This window comes from Cervus elaphus, unplaced genomic scaffold, assembly GCF_910594005.1.
Source record: "Cervus elaphus unplaced genomic scaffold, mCerEla1.1, whole genome shotgun sequence".
NCBI lineage: Eukaryota > Metazoa > Chordata > Mammalia > Artiodactyla > Cervidae > Cervus > Cervus elaphus.
In genome coordinates, this window is record NW_025316711.1 from 379,353 (window position 1) to 391,376 (window position 12,024).

Sequence of the window (12,024 nt, forward strand, 5' to 3'; positions counted from 1 at the left end):
CTTGTGTTCTCCTCGTTTTTGTATTTTGCTTTTTTTTTCTTGCTCCTCGTATTCTTCTCCCCTGTTTCTTCGCCTCGGGTTTTTCACACTTCTCTTACTCCACGTAGTGGCATACTGTTGATCCTCCTCTGATTTTCGCCCCTTGTGTTCTCCTCGTTTTTGTATTTTGCTTTTTTTTTCTTGCTCCTCATATTCTTCTCCCCTGTTTCTTCGCATCAGCATTTTCACACTTCTCTTACTCCACGTAGTGGCATACTGTTGATCCTCCTCTGATTTTCGCCCCTTGTGTTCTCCTCGTTTTTGTATTTTGCTTTTTTTTTCTTGCTCCTCGTATTCTTCTCCCCTGTTTCTTCGCCTCGAGTTTTTCACACTTCTCTTACTCCACGTAGTGCCACACTTTTGATCCTCCTCTGATTTTCGCCCCTTGTGTTCTCCTCGTTTTTGTATTTTGCTTTTTTTTTCTTGCTCCTCGTATTCTTCTCCCCTGTTTCTTCGCCTCGGGTTTTTCACACTTCTCTTACTCCACGTAGTGGCATACTGTTGATCCTCCTCTGATTTTCGCCCCTTGTGTTCTCCTCGTTTTTGTATTTTGCTTTTTTTTTCTTGCTCCTCGTATTCTTCTCCCCTGTTTCTTCGCATCAGCATTTTCACACTTCTCTTTCTCCACGTAGTGGCATACTGTTGATCCTCCTCTGATTTTCGCCCCTTGTGTTCTCCTCATTTTTGTATTTTGCTTTTTTTTTCTTGCTCCTCGTATTCTTCTCCCCTGTTTCTTCGCCTCGGGTTTTTCACACTTCTCTTACTCCACGTAGTGGCATACTGTTGATCCTCCTCTGATTTTCGCCCCTTGTGTTCTCCTCGTTTTTGTATTTTGCTTTTTTTTTCTTGCTCCTCGTATTCTTCTCCCCTGTTTCTTCGCCTCGGGTTTTTCACACTTCTCTTACTCCACGTAGTGGCATACTGATGATCCTCCTCTGATTTTCGCCCCTTGTGTTCTCCTCGTTTTTGTATTTTGCTTTTTTTTTCTTGCTCCTCGTATTCTTCTCCCCTGTTTCTTCGCCTCGGGTTTTTCACACTTCTCTTACTCCACGTAGTGGCATACTGTTGATCCTCCTCTGATTTTCGCCCCTTGTGTTCTCCTCGTTTTTGTATTTTGCTTTTTTTTTCTTGCTGCTCGTATTCTTCTCCCGTGTTTCTTCACCTCGGGTTTTTCACACTTCTCTTTCTCCACGTAGTGCCACACTTTTGATCCTCCTCTGATTTTCGCCCCTTGTGTTCTCCTCGTTTTTGTATTTTGCTTTTTTTTTCTTGCTCCTCGTATTCTTCTCCCCTGTTTCTTCGCCTCGGGTTTTTCACACTTCTCTTACTCCACGTAGTGCCACACTTTTGATCCTCCTCTGATTTTCGCCCCTTGTGTTCTCCTCGTTTTTGTATTTTGCTTTTTTTTTCTTGCTCCTCGTATTCTTCTCCCCTGTTTCTTCGCCTCGGGTTTTTCACACTTCTCTTACTCCACGTAGTGCCACACTTTTGATCCTCCTCTGATTTTCGCCCCTTGTGTTCTCCTCGTTTTTGTATTTTGCTTTTTTTTTCTTGCTCCTCGTATTCTTCTCCCCTGTTTCTTCGCCTCGGGTTTTTCACACTTCTCGTACTCCACGTAGTGCCACACTTTTGATCCTCCTCTGATTTTCGCCCCTTGTGTTCTCCTCGTTTTTGTATTTTGCTTTTTTTTCTTGCTCCTCGTATTCTTCTCCCCTGTTTCTTCGCCTCGGGTTTTTCACACTTCTCTTACTCCACGTAGTGGCATACTGTTGATCCTCCTCTGATTTTCGCCCCTTGTGTTCTCCTCGTTTTTGTATTTTGCTTTTTTTTTCTTGCTCCTCGTATTCTTCTCCCCTGTTTCTTCGCCTCGGGTTTTTCACACTTCTCTTACTCCACGTAGTGCCACACTTTTGATCCTCCTCTGATTTTCGCCCCTTGTGTTCTCCTCGTTTTTGTATTTTGCTTTTTTTTTCTTGCTCCTCGTATTCTTCTCCCCTGTTGCTTCGCATCAGCATTTTCACACTTCTCTTACTCCACGTAGTGGCATACTGTTGATCCTCCTCTGATTTTCGCCCCTTGTGTTCTCCTCGTTTTTGTATTTTGCTTTTTTTTTCTTGCTCCTCGTATTCTTCTCCCCTGTTTCTTCGCCTCGGGTTTTTCACACTTCTCTTACTCCACGTAGTGGCATACTGATGATCCTCCTCTGATTTTCGCCCCTTGTGTTCTCCTCGTTTTTGTATTTTGCTTTTTTTTTCTTGCTCCTCGTATTCTTCTCCCCTGTTTCTTCGCCTCGGGTTTTTCACACTTCTCTTACTCCACGTAGTGCCACACTTTTGATCCTCCTCTGATTTTCGCCCCTTGTGTTCTCCTCGTTTTTGTATTTTGATTTTTTTTTCTTGCTCCTCGTATTCTTCTCCCCTGTTTCTTCGACTCGGGTTTTTCACACTTCTCTTACTCCACGTAGTGCCACACTTTTGATCCTCCTCTGATTTTCGCCCCTTGTGTTCTCCTCGTTTTTGTATTTTGATTTTTTTTTCTTGCTCCTCGTATTCTTCTCCCCTGTTTCTTCGCCTCGGGTTTTTCACACTTCTCTTACTCCACGTAGTGGCATACTGTTGATCCTCCTCTGATTTTCGCCCCTTGTGTTCTCCTCGTTTTTGTATTTTGCTTTTTTTTTCTTGCTCCTCGTATTCTTCTCCCCTGTTTCTTCGCATCAGCATTTTCACACTTCTCTTACTCCACATAGTGGCATACTGTTGATCCTCCTCTGATTTTCGCCCCTTGTGTTCTCCTCGTTTTTGTATTTTGCTTTTTTTTTCTTGCTCCTCGTATTCTTCTCCCCTGTTACTTCGCATCAGCATTTTCACACTTCTCTTACTCCACGTAGTGGCATACTGTTGATCCTCCTCTGATTTTCGCCCCTTGTGTTCTCCTCGTTTTTGTATTTTGCTTTTTTTTTCTTGCTCCTCGTATTCTTCTCCCCTGTTTCTTCGCCTCGGGTTTTTCACACTTCTCTTACTCCACGTAGTGGCATACTGATGATCCTCCTCTGATTTTCGCCCCTTGTGTTCTCCTCGTTTTTGTATTTTGCTTTTTTTTTCTTGCTCCTCGTATTCTTCTCCCCTGTTTCTTCTCCTCGGGTTTTTCACACTTCTCTTACTCCACGTAGTGGCATACTGTTGATCCTCCTCTGATTTTCGCCCCTTGTGTTCTCCTCGTTTTTGTATTTTGCTTTTTTTTTCTTGCTCCTCGTATTCTTCTCCCGTATTTCTTCGCCTCGGGTTTTTCACACTTCTCTTACTCCACGTAGTGCCACACTTTTGATCCTCCTCTGATTTTCGCCCCTTGTGTTCTCCTCGTTTTTGTATTTTGATTTTTTTTTCTTGCTCCTCGTATTCTTCTCCCCTGTTTCTTCGCCTCGGGTTTTTCACACTTCTCTTACTCCACGTAGTGCCACACTTTTGATCCTCCTCTGATTTTCGCCCCTTGTGTTCTCCTCGTTTTTGTATTTTGCTTTTTTTTCTTGCTCCTCGTATTCTTCTCCCCTGTTTCTTCGCCTCGGGTTTTTCACACTTCTCTTACTCCACGTAGTGGCATACTGTTGATCCTCCTCTGATTTTCGCCCCTTGTGTTCTCCTCGTTTTTGTATTTTGCTTTTTTTTTCTTGCTCCTCGTATTCTTCTCCCCTGTTTCTTCGCCTCGGGTTTTTCACACTTCTCTTACTCCACGTAGTGGCATACTGTTGATCCTCCTCTGATTTTCGCCCCTTGTGTTCTCCTCGTTTTTGTATTTTGCTTTTTTTTTCTTGCTCCTCGTATTCTTCTCCCCTGTTTCTTCGCCTCGGGTTTTTCACACTTCTCTTACTCCACGTAGTGGCATACTGTTGATCCTCCTCTGATTTTCGCCCCTTGTGTTCTCCTCGTTTTTGTATTTTGCTTTTTTTTTCTTGCTCCTCGTATTCTTCTCCCCTGTTTCTTCGCCTCGGGTTTTTCACACTTTTCTTACTCCACGTAGTGGCATACTGTTGATCCTCCTCTGATTTTCGCCCCTTGTGTTCTCCTCGTTTTTGTATTTTGCTTTTTTTTTCTTGCTCCTCGTATTCTTCTCCCCTGTTTCTTCGCATCAGCATTTTCACACTTCTCTTACTCCACATAGTGGCATACTGTTGATCCTCCTCTGATTTTCGCCCCTTGTGTTCTCCTCGTTTTTGTATTTTGCTTTTTTTTTCTTGCTCCTCGTATTCTTCTCCCCTGTTGCTTCGCATCAGCATTTTCACACTTCTCTTACTCCACGTAGTGGCATACTGTTGATCCTCCTCTGATTTTCGCCCCTTGTGTTCTCCTCGTTTTTGTATTTTGCTTTTTTTTTCTTGCTCCTCGTATTCTTCTCCCCTGTTTCTTCGCCTCGTTTTTTTCACACTTCTCTTACTCCACGTAGTGCCACACTTTTGATCCTCCTCTGATTTTCGCCCCTTGTGTTCTCCTCGTTTTTGTATTTTGCTTTTTTTTTCTTGCTCCTCGTATTCTTCTCCCCTGTTTCTTCGCCTCCGGTTTTTCACACTTCTCTTACTCCACGTAGTGGCATACTGTTGATCCTCCTCTGATTTTCGCCCCTTGTGTTCTCCTCGTTTTTGTATTTTGCTTTTTTTTTCTTGCTCCTCGTATTCTTCTCCCCTGTTTCTTCGCCTCGGGTTTTTCACACTTCTCTTACTCCACGTAGTGGCATACTGTTGATCCTCCTCTGATTTTCGCCCCTTGTGTTCTCCTCGTTTTTGTATTTTGCTTTTTTTTTCTTGCTCCTCGTATTCTTCTCCCCTGTTTCTTCGCATCAGCATTTTCACACTTCTCTTACTCCACGTAGTGGCATACTGTTGATCCTCCTCTGATTTTCGCCCCTTGTGTTCTCCTCGTTTTTGTATTTTGCTTTTTTTTTCTTGCTCCTCGTATTCTTCTCCCGTGTTTCTTCGCCTCGGGTTTTTCACACTTCTCTTACTCCACGTAGTGCCACACTTTTGATCCTCCTCTGATTTTCGCCCCTTGTGTTCTCCTCGTTTTTGTATTTTGATTTTTTTTTCTTGCTCCTCGTATTCTTCTCCCCTGTTTCTTCGCCTCGGGTTTTTCACACTTCTCTTACTCCACGTAGTGCCACACTTTTGATCCTCCTCTGATTTTCGCCCCTTGTGTTCTCCTCGTTTTTGTATTTTGCTTTTTTTTCTTGCTCCTCGTATTCTTCTCCCCTGTTTCTTCGCCTCGGGTTTTTCACACTTCTCTTACTCCACGTAGTGGCATACTGTTGATCCTCCTCTGATTTTCGCCCCTTGTGTTCTCCTCGTTTTTGTATTTTGCTTTTTTTTTCTTGCTCCTCGTATTCTTCTCCCCTGTTTCTTCGCCTCGGGTTTTTCACACTTCTCTTACTCCACGTAGTGGCATACTGTTGATCCTCCTCTGATTTTCGCCCCTTGTGTTCTCCTCGTTTTTGTATTTTGCTTTTTTTTTCTTGCTCCTCGTATTCTTCTCCCCTGTTTCTTCGCCTCGGGTTTTTCACACTTCTCTTACTCCACGTAGTGGCATACTGTTGATCCTCCTCTGATTTTCGCCCCTTGTGTTCTCCTCGTTTTTGTATTTTGCTTTTTTTTTCTTGCTCCTCGTATTCTTCTCCCCTGTTTCTTCGCCTCGGGTTTTTCACACTTTTCTTACTCCACGTAGTGGCATACTGTTGATCCTCCTCTGATTTTCGCCCCTTGTGTTCTCCTCGTTTTTGTATTTTGCTTTTTTTTTCTTGCTCCTCGTATTCTTCTCCCCTGTTTCTTCGCATCAGCATTTTCACACTTCTCTTACTCCACATAGTGGCATACTGTTGATCCTCCTCTGATTTTCGCCCCTTGTGTTCTCCTCGTTTTTGTATTTTGCTTTTTTTTTCTTGCTCCTCGTATTCTTCTCCCCTGTTGCTTCGCATCAGCATTTTCACACTTCTCTTACTCCACGTAGTGGCATACTGTTGATCCTCCTCTGATTTTCGCCCCTTGTGTTCTCCTCGTTTTTGTATTTTGCTTTTTTTTTCTTGCTCCTCGTATTCTTCTCCCCTGTTTCTTCGCCTCGGGTTTTTCACACTTCTCTTACTCCACGTAGTGCCACACTTTTGATCCTCCTCTGATTTTCGCCCCTTGTGTTCTCCTCGTTTTTGTATTTTGCTTTTTTTTTCTTGCTCCTCGTATTCTTCTCCCCTGTTTCTTCGCCTCCGGTTTTTCACACTTCTCTTACTCCACGTAGTGGCATACTGTTGATCCTCCTCTGATTTTCGCCCCTTGTGTTCTCCTCGTTTTTGTATTTTGCTTTTTTTTTCTTGCTCCTCGTATTGTTCTCCCCTGTTTCTTCGCCTCGGGTTTTTCACACTTCTCTTACTCCACGTAGTGGCATACTGTTGATCCTCCTCTGATTTTCGCCCCTTGTGTTCTCCTCGTTTTTGTATTTTGCTTTTTTTTTCTTGCTCCTCGTATTCTTCTCCCCTGTTTCTTCGCATCAGCATTTTCACACTTCTCTTACTCCACGTAGTGGCATACTGTTGATCCTCCTCTGATTTTCGCCCCTTGTGTTCTCCTCGTTTTTGTATTTTGCTTTTTTTTTCTTGCTCCTCGTATTCTTCTCCCCTGTTTCTTCGCCTCGAGTTTTTCACACTTCTCTTACTCCACGTAGTGCCACACTTTTGATCCTCCTCTGATTTTCGCCCCTTGTGTTCTCCTCGTTTTTGTATTTTGCTTTTTTTTTCTTGCTCCTCGTATTCTTCTCCCCTGTTTCTTCGCCTCGGGTTTTTCACACTTCTCTTACTCCACGTAGTGGCATACTGTTGATCCTCCTCTGATTTTCGCCCCTTGTGTTCTCCTCGTTTTTGTATTTTGCTTTTTTTTTCTTGCTCCTCGTATTCTTCTCCCCTGTTTCTTCGCATCAGCATTTTCACACTTCTCTTTCTCCACGTAGTGGCATACTGTTGATCCTCCTCTGATTTTCGCCCCTTGTGTTCTCCTCATTTTTGTATTTTGCTTTTTTTTTCTTGCTCCTCGTATTCTTCTCCCCTGTTTCTTCGCCTCGGGTTTTTCACACTTCTCTTACTCCACGTAGTGGCATACTGTTGATCCTCCTCTGATTTTCGCCCCTTGTGTTCTCCTCGTTTTTGTATTTTGCTTTTTTTTTCTTGCTCCTCGTATTCTTCTCCCCTGTTTCTTCGCCTCGGGTTTTTCACACTTCTCTTACTCCACGTAGTGGCATACTGATGATCCTCCTCTGATTTTCGCCCCTTGTGTTCTCCTCGTTTTTGTATTTTGCTTTTTTTTTCTTGCTCCTCGTATTCTTCTCCCCTGTTTCTTCGCCTCGGGTTTTTCACACTTCTCTTACTCCACGTAGTGGCATACTGTTGATCCTCCTCTGATTTTCGCCCCTTGTGTTCTCCTCTTTTTGTATTTTGCTTTTTTTTTCTTGCTCCTCGTATTCTTCTCCCCTGTTTCTTCGCATCAACCTTTTCACACTTCTCTTACTCCACGTAGTGGCATACTGTTGATCCTCCTCTGATTTTCGCCCCTTGTGTTCTCCTCGTTTTTGTATTTTGCTTTTTTTTTCTTGCTCCTCGTATTCTTCTCCCCTGTTTCTTCGCCTCGGGTTTTTCACACTTCTCTTACTCCACGTAGTGCCACACTTTTGATCCTCCTCTGATTTTCGCCCCTTGTGTTCTCCTCGTTTTTGTATTTTGCTTTTTTTTTCTTGCTCCTCGTATTCTTCTCCCCTGTTTCTTCGCCTCCGGTTTTTCACACTTCTCTTACTCCACGTAGTGGCATACTGTTGATCCTCCTCTGATTTTCGCCCCTTGTGTTCTCCTCGTTTTTGTATTTTGCTTTTTTTTTCTTGCTCCTCGTATTCTTCTCCCCTGTTTCTTCGCCTCGGGTTTTTCACACTTCTCTTACTCCACGTAGTGGCATACTGTTGATCCTCCTCTGATTTTCGCCCCTTGTGTTCTCCTCGTTTTTGTATTTTGCTTTTTTTTTCTTGCTCCTCGTATTCTTCTCCCCTGTTTCTTCGCATCAGCATTTTCACACTTCTCTTACTCCACGTAGTGGCATACTGTTGATCCTCCTCTGATTTTCGCCCCTTGTGTTCTCCTCGTTTTTGTATTTTGCTTTTTTTTTCTTGCTCCTCGTATTCTTCTCCCCTGTTTCTTCGCCTCGAGTTTTTCACACTTCTCTTACTCCACGTAGTGCCACACTTTTGATCCTCCTCTGATTTTCGCCCCTTGTGTTCTCCTCGTTTTTGTATTTTGCTTTTTTTTTCTTGCTCCTCGTATTCTTCTCCCCTGTTTCTTCGCCTCGGGTTTTTCACACTTCTCTTACTCCACGTAGTGGCATACTGTTGATCCTCCTCTGATTTTCGCCCCTTGTGTTCTCCTCGTTTTTGTTTTTTGCTTTTTTTTTCTTGCTCCTCGTATTCTTCTCCCCTGTTTCTTCGCATCAGCATTTTCACACTTCTCTTTCTCCACGTAGTGGCATACTGTTGATCCTCCTCTGATTTTCGCCCCTTGTGTTCTCCTCATTTTTGTATTTTGCTTTTTTTTTCTTGCTCCTCGTATTCTTCTCCCCTGTTTCTTCGCCTCGGGTTTTTCACACTTCTCTTACTCCACGTAGTGGCATACTGTTGATCCTCCTCTGATTTTCGCCCCTTGTGTTCTCCTCGTTTTTGTATTTTGCTTTTTTTTTCTTGCTCCTCGTATTCTTCTCCCCTGTTTCTTCGCCTCGGGTTTTTCACACTTCTCTTACTCCACGTAGTGGCATACTGATGATCCTCCTCTGATTTTCGCCCCTTGTGTTCTCCTCGTTTTTGTATTTTGCTTTTTTTTTCTTGCTCCTCGTATTCTTCTCCCCTGTTTCTTCGCCTCGGGTTTTTCACACTTCTCTTACTCCACGTAGTGGCATACTGTTGATCCTCCTCTGATTTTCGCCCCTTGTGTTCTCCTCGTTTTTGTATTTTGCTTTTTTTTTCTTGCTGCTCGTATTCTTCTCCCGTGTTTCTTCACCTCGGGTTTTTCACACTTCTCTTACTCCACGTAGTGCCACACTTTTGATCCTCCTCTGATTTTCGCCCCTTGTGTTCTCCTCGTTTTTGTATTTTGCTTTTTTTTTCTTGCTCCTCGTATTCTTCTCCCCTGTTTCTTCGCCTCGGGTTTTTCACACTTCTCTTACTCCACGTAGTGCCACACTTTTGATCCTCCTCTGATTTTCGCCCCTTGTGTTCTCCTCGTTTTTGTATTTTGCTTTTTTTTTCTTGCTCCTCGTATTCTTCTCCCCTGTTTCTTCGCCTCGGGTTTTTCACACTTCTCTTACTCCACGTAGTGGCATACTGTTGATCCTCCTCTGATTTTCGCCCCTTGTGTTCTCCTCGTTTTTGTATTTTGCTTTTTTTTTCTTGCTGCTCGTATTCTTCTCCCGTGTTTCTTCACCTCGGGTTTTTCACACTTCTCTTACTCCACGTAGTGGCATACTGTTGATCCTCCTCTGATTTTCGCCCCTTGTGTTCTCCTCGTTTTTGTATTTTGCTTTTTTTTTCTTGCTCCTCGTATTCTTCTCCCCTGTTTCTTCGCCTCGGGTTTTTCACACTTCTCTTACTCCACGTAGTGCCACACTTTTGATCCTCCTCTGATTTTCGCCCCTTGTGTTCTCCTCGTTTTTGTATTTTGCTTTTTTTTCTTGCTCCTCGTATTCTTCTCCCCTGTTTCTTCGCCTCGGGTTTTTCACACTTCTCTTACTCCACGTAGTGGCATACTGTTGATCCTCCTCTGATTTTCGCCCCTTGTGTTCTCCTCGTTTTTGTATTTTGCTTTTTTTTTCTTGCTCCTCGTATTCTTCTCCCCTGTTTCTTCGCCTCGGGTTTTTCACACTTCTCTTACTCCACGTAGTGGCATACTGTTGATCCTCCTCTGATTTTCGCCCCTTGTGTTCTCCTCGTTTTTGTATTTTGCTTTTTTTTTCTTGCTCCTCGTATTCTTCTCCCCTGTTTCTTCGCATCAGCATTTTCACACTTCTCTTACTCCACGTAGTGGCATACTGTTGATCCTCCTCTGATTTTCGCCCCTTGTGTTCTCCTCGTTTTTGTATTTTGCTTTTTTTTTCTTGCTCCTCGTATTCTTCTCCCCTGTTTCTTCGCCTCGAGTTTTTCACACTTCTCTTACTCCACGTAGTGCCACACTTTTGATCCTCCTCTGATTTTCGCCCCTTGTGTTCTCCTCGTTTTTGTATTTTGCTTTTTTTTTCTTGCTCCTCGTATTCTTCTCCCCTGTTTCTTCGCCTCGGGTTTTTCACACTTCTCTTACTCCACGTAGTGGCATACTGTTGATCCTCCTCTGATTTTCGCCCCTTGTGTTCTCCTCGTTTTTGTATTTTGCTTTTTTTTTCTTGCTCCTCGTATTCTTCTCCCCTGTTTCTTCGCATCAGCATTTTCACACTTCTCTTTCTCCACGTAGTGGCATACTGTTGATCCTCCTCTGATTTTCGCCCCTTGTGTTCTCCTCATTTTTGTATTTTGCTTTTTTTTTCTTGCTCCTCGTATTCTTCTCCCCTGTTTCTTCGCCTCGGGTTTTTCACACTTCTCTTACTCCACGTAGTGGCATACTGTTGATCCTCCTCTGATTTTCGCCCCTTGTGTTCTCCTCGTTTTTGTATTTTGCTTTTTTTTTCTTGCTCCTCGTATTCTTCTCCCCTGTTTCTTCGCCTCGGGTTTTTCACACTTCTCTTACTCCACGTAGTGGCATACTGATGATCCTCCTCTGATTTTCGCCCCTTGTGTTCTCCTCGTTTTTGTATTTTGCTTTTTTTTTCTTGCTCCTCGTATTCTTCTCCCCTGTTTCTTCGCCTCGGGTTTTTCACACTTCTCTTACTCCACGTAGTGGCATACTGTTGATCCTCCTCTGATTTTCGCCCCTTGTGTTCTCCTCGTTTTTGTATTTTGCTTTTTTTTTCTTGCTGCTCGTATTCTTCTCCCGTGTTTCTTCACCTCGGGTTTTTCACACTTCTCTTACTCCACGTAGTGCCACACTTTTGATCCTCCTCTGATTTTCGCCCCTTGTGTTCTCCTCGTTTTTGTATTTTGCTTTTTTTTTCTTGCTCCTCGTATTCTTCTCCCCTGTTTCTTCGCCTCGGGTTTTTCACACTTCTCTTACTCCACGTAGTGCCACACTTTTGATCCTCCTCTGATTTTCGCCCCTTGTGTTCTCCTCGTTTTTGTATTTTGCTTTTTTTTCTTGCTCCTCGTATTCTTCTCCCCTGTTTCTTCGCCTCGGGTTTTTCACACTTCTCTTACTCCACGTAGTGGCATACTGTTGATCCTCCTCTGATTTTCGCCCCTTGTGTTCTCCTCGTTTTTGTATTTTGCTTTTTTTTTCTTGCTCCTCGTATTCTTCTCCCCTGTTTCTTCGCCTCGGGTTTTTCACACTTCTCTTACTCCACGTAGTGCCACACTTTTGATCCTCCTCTGATTTTCGCCCCTTGTGTTCTCCTCGTTTTTGTATTTTGCTTTTTTTTTCTTGCTCCTCGTATTCTTCTCCCCTGTTGCTTCGCATCAGCATTTTCACACTTCTCTTACTCCACGTAGTGGCATACTGTTGATCCTCCTCTGATTTTCGCCCCTTGTGTTCTCCTCGTTTTTGTATTTTGCTTTTTTTTCTTGCTCCTCGTATTCTTCTCCCCTGTTTCTTCGCCTCGGGTTTTTCACACTTCTCTTACTCCACGTAGTGGCATACTGATGATCCTCCTCTGATTTTCGCCCCTTGTGTTCTCCTCGTTTTTGTATTTTGTTTTTTTTTTCTTGCTCCTCGTATTCTTCTCCCCTGTTTCTTCGCCTCGGGTTTTTCACACTTCTCTTTCTCCACGTAGTGGCATACTGTTGATCCTCCTCTGATTTTCGCCCCTTGTGTTCTCCTCGTTTTTGTATTTTGCTTTTTTTTTCTTGCTCC